Source organism: Rhineura floridana, chromosome 14 (genome assembly GCF_030035675.1).
Source record: "Rhineura floridana isolate rRhiFlo1 chromosome 14, rRhiFlo1.hap2, whole genome shotgun sequence".
Lineage (NCBI taxonomy): Eukaryota > Metazoa > Chordata > Lepidosauria > Squamata > Rhineuridae > Rhineura > Rhineura floridana.
The window spans coordinates 38,857,334-38,881,055 of record NC_084493.1 but is presented as its reverse complement, the minus strand read 5'-3'; the positions used below and the strand labels follow the sequence as shown (position 1 = coordinate 38,881,055).

The window sequence follows — 23,722 nt, the reverse complement described above, 5'->3', positions numbered from 1 at the left end:
CTTTACAGATTTTTTTTTTGTATGCCATAAATGCCTTGAGTTTGGGATTTTTCAGCTGTGACAGAAGGCAAGTAGGTCTTGCTATTTGAAAAGTTTCATTATTAGTTGTCCTAGTAATGCATTGAGGTTGAAACTGTAGTTGGTTTCTTTAATATTATTATCATTTATTATTAATTGTCTTCCACATATGTCCCAAGCCAGTGTACAAAATATAATAAAAAGAGCTAAAAATAGTTACAAAACATCACAGAAATAGCAGAATGTGTTTAAAAACAGTACAAACTGGATAGCAATGCCAGAGACCTATTATTTATTTATTTATTTGATTTACATCCCGCCCTTCCTCCCAGCAGGAGCCTATTCATCCATCTGGGAATGCTTGTGGGGGGGGGAGGGGGAAATGTCTTCAATTGTATTTGGAAAGTGTAGATTGTAGTTGCCTGTCGTATCTCAGCAGGAATCCTGTTCCACAGAACAGGGCAGCCACACTAAAATCCCTATTCTGAACTACCATATATTCCGGCGTATAAGACGACTGGGCGTATAAGACGACCCCCAACTTTTCCAGTTAAAATATAGAGTTTGGGATATACTCGCCATATAAGACTACCCCTGCTTATGACATGCAGGTACTTAGCAGGAAAACTGTCACTTATAAACATAAGGCTGTTTGTCATCAAACATGTAAACATAAAACAGTGCAAGTGGATTAAACTTTTCCTAATTCACTCTAAAGCTGAAAGGAAGGATAAGACAATAAACCCATGGGAGCTGCCATGCTGTTTGTTTTCTAAGCTGACAACCAAACTGGAACTGATGATGATAGGAGGAAGATAATAAACAATAGAGAGAGAGCAAGTGCCGGGCAAGTCCCTGGCGAGTTAGCAACGCCCATCATAACTGCAAGCTACGGTATTTTTACAGGTTTTGCTGTAAAATGGCGGCCGTATGTTAGCAAATTGGGGGAAGGGCTGCCCAGCGCAGTCTCGCAGTGGGAGCTGCGGGGCCGATAGTCGCACTGGCGGCTGTAAAAAGCCTAAACAAGGGACGGCCGGGAGAAAACTATGACGGGAAAGTCAGCAGGAGGCAAGCCGCTGCCGCCGTCGGGTGCAGAGCTCTCCGTGGTGAGATTAAAGTCGCAGAGAAAAACTCGCTAATGGGAGAGAGAGAGAGAGAGAGAGAGAGAGCCGCAGTAGCAGGCTCCCGTGAGGCAGTACCCAGGCAGGCTAAAATTAGATGGCGGGGGAAAGGCAGGGAGCCGCAGCCGCAAGCTCCCGCCTGGGAGAGAACCGCAGCCGTGGTCTCTCCAAGGGCTCCACAGAGCGCGGCTCGAGGCAGCCCAGCGCAGGAAAACCGCTGCGGGAGAGTCAGAGCCGGGAGCTCCCGATGGATGCGACAGATCCCAAGGGGAAAGGCTCGAAAACGGCCAAAAATGTAGAGAACCGCAGCCGCGGTCTCTGTAGGGGCCGTAAGACAAACAACAGGGAGCAGACGTCCGAAAGGAAATAAACTCAAAGGAGTGGTTAAACAAATGAGTAGTTAAACACAAGACCAGGGAAGGAAGGACTTGGGAGACAACAAGTAACACTAGGTCCGTACCCAGTCAGAACAAATATACAAACAAACACGAAAAAAACTTAGCTAAATGCTACGCGAGAAATTCCAATCTTGTTCGTACGAAGGCAAGAATGAACTGGAGAGTGGGAGGGGCCTGACGCCCCTAGTCTTGACTTCAAAAAACATTCTTGGCTTTGCACGATAGGTGGAGCTACAACCCCACCATATGCGGCGACCGCAGATTCTCCAGTCCGGCTCGGAAGTTTCAGCACCCGCCCTATAAGACGACACCCGGCGTATAAGACGACCCCCGACTTTTGAGAAGATTTTCCTGGGTTAAAAAGTCGTCTTATACGCCGGAATATACGGTACTATGAAGCAGGCTGCTGATATCTTTGGAACTTGGAGGATGGGTCATAGATTAGTGGTAGAACATCTGCTTTGTGTGCAGAAGGTCTCAAGTTTGGTCCCCAGTATCTCCAGGTAGGGCTGGGACAGACTCCTTGTTTCAAACCCTGGAGAGGTGAAAGCAAAGTCAGTGTAGACAGTACTGAGCTATATCGACCAATGGTCTGACTCATTAGGTAACTTCCTATGTTTCTATGAACTTGAAGGAGAAACTCTCTTGGAGAATGCAGTGACTTACTGGGTATAGATGAAGTAGTGGGCAAAATGGAATATGTGTCTACATGAGTATAATCAAAATAGCGTAGTATCTGAGGAAAAATCCAGCTCTGTTTTTGTTGCTTTACTACTTCATCTGCAGTACTACAAAGATCTGACAGAACAATGAGATATTTGAGTTAGCAGGCAAGACGGAATACCTGGTCACAGCCACACAACACTGGCTGAAGACAAAGGTGGGGAGTGTGGGGGATCAGTGTGGTGGCTTCTGAAGTCAGCTTGGTTTGTGGGAAGGTTTCTGTGCCTTTATACTCTTGAATCTGACACTCATGTTTTTGATAATGTGTACTCAAGTTAACTTGATGATTATACTAGCCACATTCTCTTGGGGGCACTCTTCTGGTGGCCACTTGCCAATAGTGGGTGGGGTCAAGCTTGGATTGGTAGGTGGATCGATCCTGGGTTAAATATGGATGGTCACCTGACTAAACATTGTGACACCATGCTGACCTCTGCTGTTGAAGTGATCCTTGCCCCTGAATCCTCATCCCCTTGTTTTTCCTGTTCAAGGACGACCTGACTTGTGTGAAGTGAGAAGGCAGATGGCTAGAACTGTCCAGTAGGAATCTTTTCTCTTTTGAAGACTGGACCATCGCATTGAAGCAAAATGTGAACCTGTCTAGTATGCCCAGTCTGAAGTTCATCTAGCTTAACTCTGTTTGACTGAACCTAGGATTTTGTACATAAAAAAACTAGTGTTCTGCCGATGAGCTGAGGCCCCTCATCTTCACTGCTGCAGGTTCTATAAAATGCCATCCTGTGTGTCTATATGTTTTTATCAGTATGGAGGATTTCTGCTTAGGGGATGAAGAGTCTGCTATCTGCTTGTGTAAATTTGCCATTCACTTCACAGGCAATAGCTGGACATAAAGCATGGGGATGAGCAGTGGATGTTGTCTTTCTGGGGTCTCCTACATGGATTCTTGTGTGCTTGCGTTCTCTTTGAGGGGACAGGGTGCTGGAGGAGATCATGGGGATAAAATGCCATGAACATGCTCAGTTCTATCTCCAATCACTGGATGGCAGGTTTTCTGTTTTGTGGGAGTCACATGACTAGATTTTTTTGGCTTTGTGACGTTTAACCACTGATAAGTGGTTTTTCTCTAGTTAGCCCCCTTGAGCTCTTCTGCGGAAAGGTAGGATATGGGTGTCTTAAATATGGATGAGCTGAAAAACTGAATCCATATAAGGAAGGCTGATGTGGTCTAAATATGTGAAATCACTTCACTGCTGACATTAGCCTCCCCTACTAGCTCAGTTTTGTAGACCTGCGGTGCATCTAGATTCATTCTTGTCGTATGAGTGCCAGGCATTGTCAATGTATAAGAATACACTTTATTAATGAAATCTGTGAAGAAGGCTCCAGTCTTCTTTGTTTTGGGTTGGATGAAAGCTAGCGGCAGCTGTTTATAACATTGAGGCTGGATTATTGCTATTAGCTTAATGGACTGTCACTTTTAGAGTCTGTATAGAAGCTGTGCCTACGGCCGTACTACCCTGAACACACCCAATCTTGTCTGATCTCGGAAGCTAAGCAGGGTGAGACCTGGTTAGTATTGGATGGAGACTGCCTGGGAATACTGGGTGCCATAGCCTGAGAGGAAGGCAATGGTAAACCACCTCTGAATACCTCTTACCATGAAAACCCTATGAATATATCCAAAAAAGATTCATAGTGTCACCATAAGTTGTAATCGACTTGAAGGCATAGAGCAACAACAAACAAAAGCTGTACCTGATACAGATCAACATACCAGTGCCTTCTGGACTATCTGTTGTTGGCAGTAATGTTGATTTTCTGGAAAAAATTCTTCTGCTCTGAATTGTTGCGGATTTTATTTAGTGTGTTTGATTTATTCTTTTTGTTTCATTTATTAAATGTATGTTTTAATTTTACATGCTCTATAAATATCGTGAATTTTTTTTCCCTGATGACCAAAAGTAGTTGACCTGAAACATTTTATTAGAAAAATAAAATTTATTAATGTGCCCTTAGTATGGTTTATTTTTGTGGGAGTACTTGTAAATATTAAAATGACAACTTAGTACCATACTCTTCCCTTGAATTAGAGTTTTTTAAAAAAGAAGATGCTGAGAATTGTTAACCTACTGGACTTCAAACATGCCTGAGTAACTAAACACAGAGATGTATCTGGAAACTTTAGAATCGTGGGGATTTTTTTTCGGGGGGGGGGAAAGAATGTTGCAAAATGGAAGTGTATGCCATATTTTCTTAGCTAACCTAAACTTACTGATTTAACAACATGAAATGCATCATTTATAACTTAGCTAGAATATACAACTGTACTCATATATTTCTAGCATTTACAGAGCAATCCTGTGCATGTTTACCCAGAAGAAAGACCCATTGTGCTTAGTGGAGCTTGGTCTTAGAGCTTGCATAGAGAATTGCATCCTCAAAAGTATAACCAGTTCCTTGAACTGAAATCATATGCCTACTTCTTGTTGTTATGTGCCGTCAAGTAGCTGGCAGTAAATCCCATTGAATTCAGTGAGCTTTTGCTTCTGAGTAGACGTATAGGATTGTGCTGTTAGTTTTGTAGTAGGATATCTGTCATAGTGGTTGGAATGGAGAGGTGAAAAAGTTGGCCACAAGGGGTTTGGATGTGAGTGTTGCATATATCTGGAGTATACACGGAAACTATCATTCTCTAATGTTATAGACTAAAACATCTTCATATACTATCCATTTTGAATAAGCAAAACCTGGCCTTAAAAACCTTGCCACGTTTTAAAAATAGGATTCTTTTCACCATTCCCCCAAATGTCCAATTTTTCAATTGGACAAACTGAAAAAAGGCCTTGGGAAAAACATTCAGTCTTCCTTACACCCATTTTTTCCACAGGCTTTCATATCTGTGTGCAAATATGCATGCTTCCTAAGAGTAGTCGCCTGAAAAAAAACTAATTACAACTTTAGTGTTAGATTTGACCTTTATTCATTCCCTGATCCTCCGTGGCGCACTGATCCTCCATGGCGCAGAGTGGTAAGCAGTGGTAATGCAGCCGAAGCACTGCTCACGGCCGGAGTTCGATTCCAACGGAAAGAGGAAGTCGAATCTCCGCTAAAAGGGGTCGAGGTCTGCTCAGCCTTCCATCCATCTGTGGTCGGTAAAGTGAGTACCCGGCATATGCTGGGGGGTAAAGAAAGGCCGGGGAAGGAACTGGCAATCCCACCCCATATATACGGTCTGCCTAGTAAACGTCGCAAGACGTCACCCTAAGAGTCAGAAACGACTCGCATTACAAGTGCGGGGACACCTTTACCTTTTATTCATTCCAGTTGCCTTATGTGACTTGAATTATATTGTGAGTGGATTTTTAACTCCTCATGTTTACCCACCAGTAAGTAGTTTTACCTCTGCTAGCCACCTTGAGCTCTTCTGAGGAAAGGCTGCAGAGCAGCATGTTGAATAAGTGTGGACAATGTGTTCATTATGTTACTAATTTTATGAGACAATGCATTCTAAAAGTGGATTTTTCTTCTTCTTGCAATAACTGGTTGCTAGGAGCAAATCCTGTTGGTGCATCATTCTTCACTTGGGCTCCCAGTTGCTGCCTGTGTATGATTCAGAGTATTTTATTGTCTGACATCCAAAGTATGAGCTTGGGTCTTATATGCTATTGTGATCAGATTGCTAACAGGCTCACATAAAGGTGTTCATTGTGACTATCTCACAATTTTCTGTGCCCTGGAAGATTGCCAAGGTGGGTTGACTTCTATGACCAGAACTGAACATCTTATATGATGGTGCTTATGGTGTCTTACAGGTTTTTACTTTGATTGGGCTAAAAATGCAAATTTTGATTCCCACTGTATCTACATGAAAAACCTTTTGGTGTTAGCTAGTTCTCCTTTCAGTTTTGAATATTATATTTATGGAAATAAATTTTACAATTGACACCTAATGTCAAAAGGTTTGCATTGCGGGCTGCCTTGGAGCCATAAATCTGTTATTTAGGAAGAGATGGGTATAATAAATATGTTAGGACAAATCATTTCTTTGTTTTGGATTTTGAAACTTAAGTTTTTAGTTGTCTTATGTCCCTGCAGCCACACATACAAAATATTTCCTAGACCAGTTTTGCCTTAATGAAGCTCACATTTTCAGAAGTTCAGCACCTGAAGCTTTACAGAAATACTTGAACCTGAGATTTCATTTAACCTTTGGGTGGTTCTTTATTCTCTTTAAAGAGAAACATAAGTAATTGCCTTTTTAAAAAGCCCTGAAAGCAGAGGTGGCCAATTTGCAGCTCTCCAAATGTTGTTGGGCTTGAAAGTCCCATTAGCCCCCGTCAGCATGGCCAATGGTCAGGGATGATGGGAAGTGTAGTCCATCCATCATTATTTATTATTTATTTATTTATTTATTTTATTACATTTTTAGACCGCCCTATAGCAATAAGCTCCCAGGGCGGTGTACAGCATAATAAAACAGGTTAAAATACAAAAACACAATAAAACATAATTAAAAATTTTCAATTTTAAATTCAAATTTTAAAATTTTTAAAATGCCTGGGCGAAGAGGTAGGTCTTTACCTGGCGCCGAAAAGATAGCAAAGAAGGCGCCAGGCGTATCTCATCAGGGAGGGCGTTCCATAGTTCGGGGGCCACCACTGAGAAGGCCCTAGCTCTAGTTATCGTTCTCCGTGCCTCCCTATGCGTTGGGACACGGAGAAGGGCCTTCGACGTCGAGCGCAGCGACCGGGTAGGTACATAGCGGGAGAGGCGTTCCGCCAGGTATTGCGGTCCGATGCCGTTAAGGGCTTTATAGGTAAGAACCAACACTTTGAATCTGGCCCGGAAACATATTGGTAGCCAGTGCAGCTGGGCCAGGACAGGTGTTATATGATCAAATTTTTTTGTCCCAGTAAGAACTCTGGCCGCAGCATTCTGCACCAGCTGAAGTTTCCGAACCGTCTTCAGAGGTAACCCTACGTAGAGTGCATTACAGTAGTCCAATCTAGAGGTTACCAGAGCATGGATAACTGTGGCAAGGTTCTCCCTATCCAGATAGGGTCGTAGTTGGGCTACCAGCCGAAGCTGGTAGAACGCATTCCGTGCCACCGAGGCTACTTGAGCCTCCAGTGACAGGAGCGGATCTAATAAGACCCCCAAACTACGGACCTGCTCCTTTAGGGGGAGTGTAACCCCATCTAGGGCAGGTCGGACATCAACCATCTGGGCAGAGAGCCCCCCCCACCAACAGCATCTCAGTCTTGTCAGGATTGAGTCTCAGTTTATTAGCTCTCATCCAGTCCATTATCGCGGCCAGGCAGCGGTTTAGTACATCAACAGCCTCACCTGAAGAAGATGAAAAGGAGAAGTAGAGCTGCGTATCATCAGCATATTGCTGGAAACGCACTCCAAATCTCCTAATGACCTCGCCCAGCGGCTTCATATAGATATTAAAGAGCATGGGGGACAGAACTGAACCCTGTGGGACCCCATATTGGAGTATCCAGGGACTCGAGTAATGCTCCCCAAGCACCAGCTTCTGGAGACGATTCTTGAGGTAGGAGCACAGCCACTGCCAAGCAGTGCCTCCAACTCCTAAGTCCGCAAGACGTCCCAGAAGGATACCATGGTCGATGGTATCAAAAGCCGCTGAGAGATCAAGGAGAACCAACAGAGTTACACTCCCTCTGTCTTTCTCCCGACAGAGGTCATCATACAGGGCGACCAAGGCTGTTTCTGTACCAAACCCCGGCCGAAAGCCCGATTGACATGGATCCAGATAATCAGTTTCATCCAAGAGAGCCTGGAGCTGGTGAGCGACCACACGCTCTAAAACCTTGCCCAGGAATGGAACATTTGCTACCGGTCTATAGTTGTCAAGATTTTCAGGGTCCAAGGAGGTTTTCTTTAGGAGCGGTCTCACCACCGCCTGTTTCAGGCAGGGTGGTACCACTCCCTCTCGTAAAGAGGCATTGATCACCTCCTTGGCCCATCCGGCTGTTCCGTTCCTGCTAGCTTTTATTAGCCATGAGGGGCAAGGATCCAGAGCAGAAGTGGTCGCCCGCACCTGTCCAAGCACCTTGTCCACGTCCTCGAGCTGAACCAACTGAAATTCATCCAATAAAACAGGACAGGACTGTGCTCCGGACACCTCATTAGGCTCAACTGCTACAATATTGGAGTCAAGGTCCCGGCGGATGTTTGCGATCTTATCTTGGAAGTGTCTCGCAAACTCATTACAGCGGGCTATTGATGGTATTATTGCGTTCTGACGACCAGAGTGTAAAAGTCCCCGAACAACCTTATAAAGTTCCGCTGGGCAGTTAGAAGATGACTGAATGGAGGCAGCAAAGTACTGCTTCTTCGCTGCCCTCACCGCCTTCACATAGAGCTTGGTAGAGATCTTCACAAGTGCAAGACTACAGCCGTCGGGAGTTCGTCTCCATTTGCACTCAAGCCGTCTCCTTTCTTGCTTCATCACTCTTAGCTCCGGGGTAAACCACGGAGCCAATTGAGCTCTGCAGAGGAGAGGGCGCACCGGGGCGATCATGTCAACTGCCCGGGTCATTTCCGTATTCCACAGATTGACCAGGGTTTCGACAGGAGCGTCAGTTTTATCAGCCGGAAAACTCCCCAGAGCCTTCTGAAAACCTTCAGGATTCATTAGTCTCCGGGGGCGGACCATCTTAATAGGTCCTCCACCCTTGCAGAGGGGAGAAAACATTGTGAGCCTACACCTCAATAGGCGATGATCAGTCCATGACAGAGGAATAGATGTAAAATCCCTCACTCCCAGATCACCATCCCCTGCTCCAGTAGCAAAAATTAAGTCTAGAGTGTGCCCCGAAATATGCGTAGGGCCAGTAACAAATTGAGACAGCCCCATGGCTGTCGTGGAGGCCATGAAGTCCTGAGCTGCCCCAGACAAAGCGGTCTCGGCATGAATGTTGAGATCCCCCAATACCATAAATTTGGGGGATCGCAACACCAAACCCGAGACCACCTCCGTCAGCTCAGTTAGGGAGGCTGTTGGGCAGCAGGGTGGACGGTACACCAACAGTATTCCCAGTCTGTCTCGCTGGCCCAACGTAATATGGAGACACTCCAGACCATTAGCTACCTGGATAGGGTGCCTAATGAGAGGGATGGAACTTCTATAGACCACAGCGATTCCCCCTCCCCGACCCTCGGATCTACCCAGATGCTGAATCGAGTACCCAGGTGGGCACAGCTGGGAGAGATTAATGCCTCCCAGATCGCTCACCCATGTCTCAGTAATAAACGCCAGATCGGCTGCCTCATCCACAATTAAATCATGGATGAGGGAAGCTTTATTATTTACCGATCTGGCATTAAGAAGCAGCAACTGGAGATCCGAGAGTTGGCTGATAGAACTACCAGCAATCCTGTGGGTGCAGGGAGGACCGGAACACGGTACAGCCACCAATTGTCTGGGCCGAGTTCCCCTCAACTGGCATGTCCTCCTCACAACGCCATACCTCCCATTACCCGTCACTACGCTAACAGGGGCCCCCTCTGGTCCCCCCTCCCAATACCCTATCCTCCCGCCCAGGCACATAATAAAATAAAATAAAAATAAAATAAAATAAAAATACACACACACTCACAACATACAGTCATACAAACATCCACTCATTCCATTCAGGTCTGCACAACAACCACAGTCCCGTGCTCCATGCGCACCAACGCAGCTCTCAAACCGTTCTTCCCGGGAAAAGCACCACCTGGAGCCTGGTCCTGCGAGGTGCCCACGTGCAGAGCAGGAGCCCAAGAAGGAGAGAGCAGAGATGTTGGCCAAGCAGCAGCAGCAAAGCAGGCAGATGGCTCTCCCTCCCTGGGCGGTGATGGTCCTCTTCCCTTGCAGGCACTGGATCTCCCAAGCCCCCTCAGCCAGCCGGCTTATATATCCCCTCCAGAGAAGGGACAGGTGGAACAGTATCAGGCATTAGCTGCACTACCACAGGTTAGACACTGTTTTAAAGGAGACCTTTGGTTGCGCTGAATATTTTCATGAAAACATTTAAGGGGAGTTTCATATGGAGCAGCCTGTAGATATCTTACCATGTCAAAAAGATCAGGAAGAGTTTATCTTTGCTTTCTCTTTTCTTGGTCATGAATGTGTCTTATGACTCAGCTAATATCAGTTCACTCTCTGGTGTAAGACGGCATGTATGAGTTTATAACTTTAAACAAATTTGTTTGAAAGCTTTGTTGTCTTAGCATTTTGCAAGTCACACAGTTATTTGCTAACTAACGAAGGTCATTTTTTTTCTTGCTTCAAACATGAGATAATTTGTGATTTTATGACTTGAATCAATGTTTTGTATTTCTGCATTTAGAAAACAAAGCTGTATTTATAAACACAACTTTCAAAAGCATAAAGGAATACTTTTTGGCGAAGATGTTAACTGAATACTAAGGAAAATCAACAAAATAATATTTTGTTACATTTTATAACTTGCTACTCTGTATGAGCTAGCCATGCTTTGAAATGTACCCATTTTTTAGAATTTGTTAGATTCTTATATGTTATGGGGATATAATGGTAGTCATGCTGGAGAAAATAAAGTCGTAAAGCTGTTCTTGATAATATAGGCAAAAATAATATTATGTGCTAGGTCCAAGGGTCACTTTTATATGATCAGTCTATTTTTGATTAGTATGCAGATTGTTTTTTAAAGCATTTGAGTAATTTTAATTGTTTTGCTGTTTTTATTTAACTTTGACTTAATTTTATCACTATTGTTGCTTTTAGTATTTTAATCTATTTGTACGATATTGTAGGCCACCTTGGAGGTCTGATGAGACCAAATGGGTGAGGTATAAGGATAAAGTGCTGCTGTGTTGTAAGGAAGGGGCTTGTGTAAATTAAAAATGTTTGTTGAGAGATGGTACTATTCCACTGATATTTTGTATGCTTCCTCACAAGAAGCTCATTTTGTCTTGAAAGGAAGACTGGAGAACGCTAGCAGGCTAAATACACTTGAAAGTTTCCCGCCAAAACCCTCTTATTAAAATGGGCATGGGAAAGTCTCTCTCTACAGTGGCATGAGACCTCCTGAAATATTTTTCAATTGTGGCCCCCACTTTGTGGAATTCCCTCCCAAATGATCTCCGCCATGCCCCCTCTATGATGAGCTTCCGCTGGTCCTTGAAGACCTGGCTGTTCAGGCAGGCTTTTGGGGTGAGCTAGGTTTTATTATTATTGTTGAGATTTTTAATGTTTTAATGTATTTGTATGTTTTTATTTTGTACGTTGCCCAGAGTGGCTGGACAGCCAGCCAGATGGGCGACTAACAAATTTAATAAATAAATAAATATATAAATTTCTTGTATGTGTTGTGTGCAAATGCAGTAACAAACACTTTGTAACTCCTGTTGCAGGTCCTGCTAATGGAACTTTGATGGAAATTGAAATTGACATTATCCTACTTTAAATGATAAAACTGACTTAAAATTGAAGATTTTTCCTTTTGGAGTCCCTGCAATTGGAGCTTTTTCAGTATAGCACTTTTTTCTTTCACTTTACTTTCTCCCCTTCGTCTCCCCCTGTCATTGGAAGCAGGGGTGGGAAGCAAAGGTGCAGGGAAGCCCTTTGTGATCTTCTCCACACATCTTCTGTCCATTCCTGATGTTGGAAGTGCAAAAGAGAAGCAGCTGTGCTTCTCCTTTAAGTGGTAGGGTGGCAGGGGTGCGGGAGTCCTCTCCCTCCCCCCCCCTGTGGCTGCCACCTGTTTGCTTAGAGAAGCACAAAGGGCTTTAATCCCCACTCTTCAGTTGATGAGCAGAGATTAAATTCTGCTTCCTTGGCTGCACAGTCCTATTCCCTACTGGGAACAGGGCTTGCAGCCAGTGCAGGATTAAACCCTGTCCTCCCACCTATCAGCTGACAATATCAATGATGTCACCTGATGGGGCATGCTTTGGGGACAGTGGTCTCACAGGCCAAATTGGACCCTCTAGTGGGCCAAGATTGGCCTGTGGGTTGGAGGTTCTCCACCCCCTGCTTTACACAGAAAAAGGCACCATTCAAATAATGCCAAATTTTTCATACAAAGGAAGAATCTTAGGAGTGTGCTCCCAGTTCTTCTTCCTTTGCCGCCATGGCTTGCATTCAGTTATGATTATAACAGCAGGGCCAGGAATGGTTGATGTGGTTCACCCAAAATGGCCTGCTGGGCCAAACTCCAAGGTCTGATAGGCCTAATTAGATTGTGGTCTGGAGGTTCCCTACCAGTGCTCTAGATTAAACTATATCTTATAAACATCCGAAAAGTCTGGCTTTTAGGAGTTAAAGGATATCCGATCTGGTGCTATCCTTGATTACCAGCATATCCTGCTGTAAAAGCTGGATTTAATCTTTTAGAGGCCTAAAAGACCTTAATGTAGCACTGCTCCCAACATGTCATCTTGTCAGTTGAGATTGTTGGAGGGTCCACCAGTGGATGTGATCTTAAACCTTTCTCTTCCAACTAGAGAAACTTGCAGAACCTGTGAACCTTTAGGAAACTGGTCAAAACCGGCTTATTTGAGAGAACTGTGACACCCTTCCCTGGCTCTCCCTGTCAGGTTCCTACCTGCTTGTGGCTACTACCTTTCACTAGGCACCACCAGGGACTCCACCAGTCCGGACTGTCCTTTTTATGGTTTCTCTCTCTGCTCTAGCACAGATCTCACTAGATCCCTCTGCTAGTTAGCACCATCAGTCACGTCCTATAACCAATGTTCCCAGAGACTTTGCCTGAGCCTCTCTCTATCTGGTTACTTTTGTGACTGCGTGCTTATGCTGTTCCCAACCCCTTTGTATCTATAGAGATAACTCATATAACTCTGGGTTGCGCTGGATACTTGTAATGTTATTATTCTTCTCTTCACCGCTGCCACCATTCATTACTGTTTCCCTTCAGCCTTGGTAATTACCTTGCCCTCTCTTCTGGTCTGTGAAAACCCCAGCCAAGGATCAGGCCTTTGGTAAACCAAAATAGTATTTATTAAATATCAGAAATAACAAGATTACTTTTATAATGTTACATAAGCGTATGGTTTCATCTATTCCTGTGGTACTTGACTTATTATTAATCCAAACTCCCACTCCCTCTTTCTCCACACTCTCCTGACATCCACCACCAAACACCTTCTTCCTCTCACATCCACCAACTAACACCCACCTCCAAACACCACCAAAACAACCCACCCAGATTCAACTGTCATTCTTCCATTTATACTCTCAGCCATTCAAACGCTCAGCCAATCATCCAGCATTCTACTGCTCATCTACTTCCCCCTCCTCTTTCACTCCACTTACCATATATCTTCTATACAAACAGCACTTACCATATTTACATTAATACAGGAACATCACAAGAACGTCTAATGTTTTCTGATGATTTGTGGTGGGTTGACGTTAGCTTATGTTTTGTTTATATTGAATTGTAACTGTTTTTGTTCTGTAATAAACAGTTTGGAATGATACAAAAATATTGAAATACTCTTCATTCATTGTCCTCTGGAATAAGCACATGAAGGAGGTTACAGTGGTTTTAAGTTCTTGAGATATTCCATTTGCCATTAACTGTAGGAAAGATCCCAGGAGAGTGAGAGGCAAGTGCCGAAGACCTCAGCCTGCTCTAGCTGGACCCCCAGGGTCATTGGACCAGTCTCTGCCCAGTGGGGGAAGTTCCTTATGCCTTTTCATCTGTTGATGGTTTTTAATAATGTATTTTGATATGAGCTGCTTTGGAAGGATTTGCCTACTGAAATGTGAGATAGAAATAATTGTAATAAATAATAGTAGATAAAATACTCAGTAAAAAATTACCCATGACTGAAAACTTTAATTGGTAAATGAATGAACAAAAGCTTTAGTTGATTATTTGCTGAAGGCTACTTTATAAGTAGAGAGCCAGTGTGGTGTAGTGGTTAAGGTGTTGGACTACAACCTGGGAGACCAGGGTTCAAATCCCCACATAGCCATGAAGCTCACTGGGTGACCTTGGGCCAGTCACTGCCTCTCAGCCTCATGAAAACCCTATTCATAGGGTCACCATAAGTTGGAATTGACTTGAAGGCAATACATTTACATTTACTTTATAAGTGATGGAGCTACCTCAAAGCACTAGTTTTAAGGCTGTCATGGTGCTGGTGTTTTGCAGAAAGAAAATATTTAAAGATGGGCCTTTCCTTCCAGGAGTGTGGTAGCCTTGTTATTTTAACAGTTCAATATTTGTTAAAGGCACCTGTAATAAAGATTTTGGTAATACTGTAGTTGGTCAGTGGTTTCCTTGATAGCCATAATGCATATATGCCACTATATCAATGACAGCACCAGTGGGTAGAGGTGGGCATACTGTAATGGTACTCTCTGATACAGGTGTGTCAAATTATCTATACAGCAGGATTATGACAAAGATGCCAGCGTCAAAATTGCTTTGGCCTGACCTTCCAGAAACTAACAGTACCTTACTAGCTTGGTTTTTTGCCTAAGGCATAGAGTATATTTTTTCAGGTATCTTTTCCAGCCAGCTAATCTTACCATAATATCAAAGATTGTGTTGACACAACAGCAAAGGAGTCTGTCTTGAGGTTATAAGCACATTGAAACCTCATTGTATTAAAATGTCTGAAAACATAAAATTACACATTAGTGCTTAGAAACTTTGTTACAGTTAAATATAATCAAAGGAATTTATATGCCTGACCTGGATTATTTGCATATGTTCTTTTATAAAGTCTTGTGTTTAAAACCTTTGCTGCTGAATAGGCACAACAAACTGCTTCTTGTCAGGTGGGAAAAATATTCCCAAATCAATTTCCTTTGGAAAACAGCCTTGTCCATTGTCATCTTTTGAAGTTAATAGATTAAATGCAATTTGACAATTGGAGACATGTACAAGTGTCTTGCTGGTGGCTATGATCTGATAATCCTGGATATTGTAACAAGTTATCTAAAGATTGTGTGATCAAGGTGGTGTTGGGTTTTTCTGACAAATGTATTCTGACTACAAAAAGAGAGAATCTTGTTAATAAGTGTATTGTTTGCTATATCTTGAGCAATAGATTGGGGTGATGGAGGAATGGGTCCCCAAAATTCAGAAGAAAATTCTCAGTATGTGTGAGTGCTCATTTAATGACATTGTGGGGCAACACTGACCAGGAAGCATATGGAAAAAATTAGAGCATCTCATCAATTGAGCTTTTAAGAGAGAAACAGTTTAATGATTGGGAAGATGCCTAACTTAGAAGTGGTTGAATAATATTGGAAGTATATTTGAAGGCAGTTGTCTAGCCTCCACTTGTAAGCCAGAATGTCTCCTGGGTTTTAACCATATCCATTTCTCAGTGTGTCCTCATTTGTTGTTGTTATATGCCTTCAAGTTGATTACGACTTATGGCAACCATCTGAATCCTTTGGATGTATTCATAGGGTTTTCATGGTAAGAAGTATTCAGAAGTGGTTTACCATTGCCTTCCTCTAAGCCTACGGCACCCGCTATTCCCAGGCAGTCTCCCATCCAAGTACTAACCAGGCCTGATCTTGCTTAGCTTCCTAGATCAGACGAGATTGGGCTTGTTCAAGGTAGTATGGCCATAGGTCCTTCTTATTTAACCTATAATTTTGTAACAAGAAAAACATGCTCCCAAGTATCTTAGGAGAATAACAGCTTCAGTTTGGTGGTTTATGCTTCGCATCTGTTAATGATATTTTCTATAGTTATAGTATTGTCAGTTTCATTTTACATGAATTCTGAAGAAATACTGCTCTTGTGGAGATGAGTAGGAATATCTTGCCTTTTTATAAAGCTAATTTTTATAGGATAGCAAAGCTTCAGTTCTGCAAATACTTTGGTAAAAACACAAAAAACAGTGTCTCAAAATTAAGCAAGTAGATAACGTTTGTGAGGATTGCTTATTAAGAGTTAGTTTCCATAAAAGCTGTTGGTTGCAATGCAGTTCCTCTGATTAGTAGCAAAATTGATAATTGTCAGTGTTAATTTACTGTCTGTCTTTGTTTGGAAACACGTTGGTCTGTTTAAAAAAATGTTGGCTCTGAGATCTTTATTATTCAGTTAAAGGGCAAGTGAAGTTTCATACATTTTGTTCTGTTTGGATCAGCAGTTGCTTTGTATACTACCCTGGGCTCCTACTGGAAGGGAGGGATATAAATCAAATAAATAAATAAATATATTTCTGTAATGTTGATTCTTGAACAGTTAACTATTGCCCTCACTAATCACAAGCAGAATTGTCCTTTGTGACCTAATAAATTAGATGATTAATTTCAGTTTGCCAGATAAACAGGGTTTTAGAATCTTAAAAAAATATTTTTTTTAATCTGTAAAATTTGGTTTTTGTGATACATTAAAATTCTTGGGGAAAATCTAAACTAAACATTCCAGGTATGTCAAAGAAATATGTGTTTGAGCCACCTCAGCTTCCCTAATGTGAATTAAATTACGCTCTCTTGAGAGATTCTGCACTCCTTTTGACTACATTATTCTTCGGCATTCATGGTTTGGGATTTTGTAATACTATATTTTTCATAGTGCTTCCAACTTTTAATCCACAGTTATTGCATAATTGTTTTTGAAATTCTCTTCTCACTTGTTTTGGAAAACAAATCCTGTTACTATAACTTGACCTTGAGAATCTCATGTAAATAAATTCAATTTACAAAAGCTGTTGGCAATATTATCCTGACTGTTGCTTCTTTCATGTCTTTTGCAAAGGCCTCAGCAATTACCTTGTTAAGTATAATGGTGTAATTTTATTTCATAATTCAAAATACCTCCCCCCTCAAAATGGTGTTAAACATTTTGTCATGGTTGCAGTTAGGCACGTATAGTAACAATATTGCTTTGCTGGTGTCTCTTTTCTAAAAATCTACATTAAAAGTAGTAACAGCTTTAGAATGAATTTATGTTGGAAAATAGGATGTAACATCTTTAGAATTTGACCGTGTCAGATGGGAGCAAATCGCCTCTAGTCCTTTTTGCATTAGAGATGGTTTGGTATGCTGACTTTGGACCACCTCTCAGCACATCTATCTGATGTTACTCCATCCCCAAACTTCTGCTATGGTTATATCTGGCAGTAGAGAAGCTTTGAGTTGGATTAACTTGATGTGGGTCTCAGGATAAAACGATGGCTGTAAGTAAATAAATCTTGCTCAACACAGTCCTGGCATAGCTGGTTAGTCACTGCTGATGTTATCGTGTGTGATCTGTATGATTTTTGTACTAAAATGTGTAGGCAACCAGTTGGAAGCTGCTTGCTTTACACAGGTAATATAACACAGAAGTTCTAATTCAACATGATGATAGTTGAGCATCCAGGTTCTGAGCAGAAGCAGGAGACCTCTTTAAATGCTGATAATTGCTGCAGGCATAAAATGTCTTTATGGCACAATAGTTGGCAAGTTTCTGTTCTGCTAAATTACCAAAGTCAATCTTACAGTTCTTTATATCTAGAAATGGTATTTGTATTATACATTTTGTTAGCTTACTATACAGTATGGCCTCACTCATACGGCGGGTTACGTTCCAGACCCACCACCTGAAAACAGAACTCCGTCAGTAAAGTGGTGCCCGACGCCCAAAAAACGCCGTAAAAGCAGAACAAGCGCTGTATGCGTGGGGCCTTACTCTAATTGAAAGCCACTGTATTAGCTGAACGCTGAAAAGCAGACTGCCGAAAAGTGGAGCCCTACTGTACTTGATTTAAGTCAAGTACTCCCCAATAACCTTCAGACAGACTTTTATGGAGGTTTTTCATGGAAGAGTAAAAGAATAAAACAGTAAAAATAAATTCAGTAACTGGTTTTAAGATTGGCTGCCTGTGGTTAATCAAAAATGGAGGGAAAAGCTTCCAATCGTCTCCTTGTGATTATACTGCAAGAGGGGAGGGGGGAGTACATGAATCCAAGTCCTTCTGCTGCTCTCATTTGTCACCATAAAGCACAAGTTTAGTGTGATCTCTGCACTAGCTCAAAGAATACAGCCCTGATCTGAAGATTTCAAGTTAGGGTTTGTGTAGCTTGAAGTTCACTTATGATTGATTCTTGTGACTTGATGAATAATATGGGTAATAACATATACAAGTCATATTTTATCTATTCAGATAACTTGTATAATCTTAATCTTAAACAGCCTTGTAAGATATGTCAGTATTATTATTATCATCCTGGTATTGCAATTGGATTTGCCAAAACTAAGACAACACAGTAGCTTGCCTAAGGCAAGGTGAGATCTGAAACAGATTCCTTTTTTCATGTTCCTAGATACTTGTACAAAGACACAATTGTCTGCACTGCGTAATCTCATTTAACACTTTCAGTTCTGATGTGTGTCCCTGAATGTTGATTAACCACACAAACAACAAGTTTGTACTACAATATAGCGTTTTGTTGCTTTAAAGAAAATATGTGTATTTGCTTATACAATTTTGGCTTGGTAACATTCAGCCTGATGTGGGTAGCCTGCTCTTTCATAGAATGAAATGTTGATTAAGGAGTTTCCATTTTAGTATTATAGTATGTCGTGTTGTAAATTGCTGACAGAGTAAAAAAAATCCTGTAGTGAAAAAAACCAGCTGAGATTTAACTCCTGTAAGTATGTATAGTTGGAGAGGCCAGAAATAGGTTTCAAGTAATAGGCTTATAATCTCCTGAATAAATTACATTGCTCTCCGATTTAACTACTAGCAGAACTGGAGAACAAATAAAGAACGTAGCCAAGGAATTCAGTAAGCACACCATAGTTTTTAAAATCAATGTTTTTATTCAATTTTAAACACTTCCCTATAGGCAAAATCACATACCTGTTCAATAAACAGGCAGTAAACAATATTTTAACAACACACAGGGGATCAAGGAGAGAAAGCAGGATTGGTTGGGAAGGATATGGATTCAGTCCTATAATGCCACTAGGAGCTGTAAACAAGTCCTGTCATTCAGTGCCACCTTATGAAAGTACATGAGATGTATGGAGCCCAGAAAGCAGATAATTTCCCTTCCTGTTGCCACCATTTGAAGGTTGCTTTTTCATATGGGTGGTGGAGAGTGTTCCTTCAAGTACTGGAGCACTAGCCTTTCTGCAACCATCAATATCTGCTCCTCTGTCAAGTTCTGGGAGAGGGGGTGGGTCCAGTACACGCGGTTAATGATTTGTTGTTCTATTAAGTGCAACCTGAGATTAAAAAAAAAATTGTTGTACAGAGGGCAGAACGGCCTTTCATTGCTGCTTGTGTATTTGGCATTTCAGACCTTCATTCTACTACTCTCGGTCCATGTAAATCAAATTTGTTTTGTCAACAAGAGCCTTATATATTGCAGTTTAGGATGATGTATTGAGATAATAATTCCAATGCACTAAGGGTCTCAGGACCAAACACGGTGGCCAAGAGATATTTTAATTGAACATATGCCCTCCCAAACATCTGCTACTAGTTTCCTGTCAACTTGAGAAAGGACAGAATTCTGCCTTCTGAATCATGAATTGATCAAATTTGTTGAGTCCCCCCCCCAGCCCATAATTTCTTGACTTCACTCTTTAGAGAATGATTGCCCCACAGAGACAAGGAGAGACATGGGTGATGCCACCCCAATTTCAGTGATAACGGGTAAAGGGAAGTATAGTGTTGGTTCTTACCTATAAAACCCTAAACGGCATCGGACCGCAATACCTGATGGAGCGCCTCTCTCGCTATGTACCTACCCGTTCACTACGCTCGACGTCGAAGGCCCTTCTCCGGGTCCCAACCCATAAAGAGGCCCGGAGATCAACAACTAGATCTAGGGCCTTCTCGGTGGTGGCCCCCGAACTATGGAATGCCCTCCCAGACGAGATACGCCTGGCGCCTTCTCTGTTATCTTTTTGGCGCCAGGTAAAAACTTACCTTTCCGCCCAGGCTTTTTAAACTTTTTAAATTTTGTAAATTTTTAAATATATTAATTTAACATTCTAAACTTAATATGATCTTAATTTATAAATCTCAATGGCAATTTTATTAATGTTTTATAATTGTACTATATATATATATTTTTTCCACACTTGCTCAAATTTTAATTGTGATTTTATTTGTTGTACACCGCCCTGAGAGCTTTCTGCTATAGGGCGGTCTAGAAATGTAATAAAATAAAATAAATAAAATAAATATAGCTATAGGGAGGTGGTGAATTACCATAGAAGACGAGGGCAAGGCTATCTATGCCTTGTTCCTTGCTGTCACTCATCATTGCTCATCTGCTCTGCCCACTGGCCTGTGCATGTTGTTTAATGCCAGATCGGTACACAATAAGACCACACTCCTCCATGATTTGATCGTGGAGGAATGTGCAGATTTGATGTGCATTACTGAGACTTGGGTGGGTGAGCTGGGAGGAGTTGATCTGATCCAGTTTTGCCCACCTGGATACTCGGTGCAATACCAGCACAGGGTGCAGGGACGGGGGGGGAGTTGCTGTGGTCTACAGAACTTCCATCTCTGTCACCAGGAAACCACTCTGTCTTGGAACTGGCTATGAGGGCCTGCACCTGATGTCGGGCCAAGGAGAGAGGAAACTAGGGTTGCTGCTGGTGTACTGCCCAGCAGCTTCTCTGACCGAGCTGGCAGTGGCCATCTTGGCTGTGGTATTGGAGGAGTCCAAAACGATAGTCCTGGGTGATTTCAATGTCGATGCTGAGGCTGTGTCTAGTGTTCCGGCTTGGGACTTCATAGTTTCCATGATGACCATGGGGCTGTCTCAAGTTGTCACTGGCTTGACACATAGGGCAGGGCACACCCTTGACTTGGTTTTTGCTCCAGATGGAGGAAGGGGTGATCTGGAGATAGGGGGGTGGATGTCACCCCATTGTCAAGGTCAGACCACTTCCTGGTGAAGTTTAGACTTATGGCTCCGATCCTTCCCTGCAGGGGTGGTGGTGGAGAGATTAAGATGGTCCGTCCCCGGAGCCTAATGGAATCCACAGGATTCCTCAGTACCCTGGGGGAGTTCCCAGTAGATAGAGCAGGTGACCCTGTTGAAGCCCTTGTCACGCTGTGGAACAGCGAGGCACATCGGGTTCATGACCCAATTGCCCCTGAGCGCCCTCTCTGGCATTGTGGAGCCCTGTTTGCACCTTGGTACACCAGTGAGCTAAGGGCAGTGAAACAGGCTGGACGACGGCTAGAGTGCAAGTGGCAAAATACGTGCTGTGAGGCTGATCGGGCATGAGTAAAACATCATAACCGTGTCTACTGTGCAGCGGTGAGGATGGTGAAGAAAGTCCACTTCTCTGTCTCCATTGCATCTTCATTGTTATTGTTATTGTTGTTGTTGTTGTTATTATTATTCCACCCTTCTTCCCAGCAGGAGCCCATCATAAAAACAAACTTTAAAACACATTAAAACAAACCATCTTTAAAAAAAAAAGTAGCCATTCAGAGGAGCTTTTCCTTATTGTCAGGGGTCTATTGAGATTGACTCCAGGAAATGGAGTTTTAGACCCTTCAGAGGCCCACTGTAAATTATTTACAAGGCAATTTGAGGGTAAAGTTGCTCGCCTCAGTAGCAGTCTCGATGCTCCATCCATATCTACTGTAATCCCCAATGAGGTGTCCAGTGCAATGTCTACTGCAACATCTTGGGAACGGTTTCAGTTGATGCAGGCTAATGACGTAGACAAAGTGCTTGCGACGATTCGGCCAGCAGTGTGTCCTCTGGACCCTTGCCCTTCTTGGCTTATTAAAGCTTGCCAAGGGGTTTGACCGTGTGGATCCAGGGTGTGGTCAACGCATCATTGCGGGAAGGAGTGGTTCCAGCCACCCTGAAAGAGGCGATGATCTGACCACTCCTGAAAAAGCCCACCCTGGACCCATTGGTTTGCAACAATTACCGACGGGCTGCAAATACTCTCCTGTAAACAAGACCTCAAGCTTGTTTACAAAAGACCCAGTGCCTGCAGGAAGAAGGGGACTACCATCGTCCAGGGAAGAGGGAGAGCCACCTGCTGCGGCTGCCTGCCTGCCTGATTGCTTGCTTGCTGCCGCTGCTCGGCTACCACCACCACCCTCTCCCTGTTGAACTTCTGCTCTGCAGGTTGTCACGCCTTGCAGGACCAGGCCCCCAGGTACTCAGCCAGCTGTTGCGGATTTCATCCACCTGTCCCTTCCCTGGAGGGGATACATAAGCTGGCTGGATGAGGTGGCTCCTGCTTTGTAGATTTCCTGGCTTTTTGTGGGACTTGCGGGTCTTGAGCTATGTGCCTGGGAGAGAAGACTCAGAGCCAAACGGGGAGACTTGAGGGGCCCCCAATTAGTGTAGTGACTGGTAGAGGGAGATATGGCATTGTGAAGAGGACTTGCCAGGTAAGGGGAATGCGGCCCAGGCAGTTAAAGACTGTGCCTTGTTCCGGTCCTCCCCACACCCACAGGCTTGTTGGTTGCCCTATCAGCCAGCTCTCAAACCTCTGCATGCTGCTCCTAAACACCAGATCGGTACATAATAAGATCTCCCTCATTCATGATTTAATTGTGGATGAGGCAGCTGATCTGGCATGTATAACCGAGACTTGGGTGGGTGAGCAGGGAGGAGTCAGTCTCTCCCAGCTATGTCTGCCAGGGTAACTGGTTCAGCATCAGGGTAGACTTGAGGGTCAGGGAGGGGGGTTTGCTGTGGTCTATAGGAGCTCCATCTCCCCCTGCAAGCACCCTGTCCATGTGACTACTGGTCTGAAGTGTTTGCACCTTGTGTTGGGTCAGCGGGACAGACTGGGGATTCTGTTGGTGTACCACCCACCTTGCTGCCCAACAGACTCCCTGGCTAAGCTGACAGAGGTGGTCTTGGGTGTACTGTTGAGATCCCCCAGAGTGTTGGTTCTGGGGGATGTCAATAACCATGCCGAGGCCACTTTATCTGGGGCGGCTCAGGACTTCATGGTCTCCATGACAACCATGGGACTGTCCCAATATGCCATTGGGCCAACATATGTAGCAGGGCATACTCTAGATTTGTTTTTTGCAACTGGACATGGATATGGTGATCTGAAAGGGGGGGGTTACATCAGTCCCTTTGTAATGGACAGATCACTGCTTGCTGAAGTTTAGACTTACAGCAGCTTTTCCCCTCTGCAAGGGTGGGGGACCTATTGAGTTGGTCCGCCCCCAGAGATTAATGGATCCAGATGGTTTCCAAAGGGCTCTGGGGAGTTTTCCGGCTGATAGGGCTGGCGCTCCTGTCGAAACCCTGGTTGAACTGTGGAATACAGAAATGACCGAAGCGGTTGACATGATTGCTCTCTTGTGTAGAGCTCATACGGCTCCATGGTATACCCCAGAGCTGAGAGCGAAGAAACAATATAGGGGACGGCTTGAGTGCAGATGGAGATGAACTTCTGGTGGATGCATTGGTAAGTGCCTATGGTAAGCTATATTTAGGGGCAGTGAGGGCAGCAAAAAACCAATATTTTGCTGCCACTGTGAAATCATCAATGTGCCGCCCAGCGG

At 43.4% G+C, this 23,722-nt stretch overlaps 1 protein-coding gene and 2 pseudogenes across 6 annotated transcripts in view; 2 read left to right on the top strand and 1 right to left on the bottom strand.

Moving 5' to 3' along the window:
- The window catches only part of TCF12 (transcription factor 12), a 367,927-nt gene that overhangs the window by 17,912 nt on the left and 326,293 nt on the right, over positions 1 to 23,722 (top strand). The window lies entirely within an intron of this gene.
- Positions 3,721 to 3,837, top strand: LOC133370115 (5S ribosomal RNA; annotated as a pseudogene).
- Positions 15,717 to 15,835, bottom strand: LOC133370165 (5S ribosomal RNA; annotated as a pseudogene).